The sequence below is a fragment of the Octopus bimaculoides genome, chromosome 20 (genome assembly GCF_001194135.2).
Source record: "Octopus bimaculoides isolate UCB-OBI-ISO-001 chromosome 20, ASM119413v2, whole genome shotgun sequence".
NCBI classification, from domain to species: Eukaryota; Metazoa; Mollusca; class Cephalopoda; order Octopoda; family Octopodidae; genus Octopus; species Octopus bimaculoides.
In genome coordinates, this window is record NC_069000.1 from 35,578,064 (window position 1) to 35,578,497 (window position 434).

A 434-nucleotide genomic window follows, 5' to 3' on the forward strand; every position below is an offset into this window, starting at 1 on the left:
ATATATAAGTATATTAAATTTAAATGTTGAAGTGAATCTAACGGTTTTTGTGTGTTTCTTAAATGGCTTATAAACACCTTCCACGCTGCAGTTGTTTTCGTTCCAGCACTCGATCTCAGATCAGGTCACTTGCTATGCAAGTACATCTCCCTATATATATAACAGTCTGGTTTCAGTTTCGGTCTACTAAATCGTCTCAGAAAGCTTTGATTGGCCCGAGGATATAGTAGAAGAGCCACGCGGTGTGACTGAACCCGGAGCCATGTGGCTGGAAAGCAAACTTCTTACCACACAGCCACATCCGTGCATATGTAGATAGATAGATAGATAGATAGATAGATAGATAGATAAATAGATAGATAGATAGATAGATAGATAGATAGATAGATAGATAGATAGATAGATAGATAGATAGATAGATAAATAGATAGATA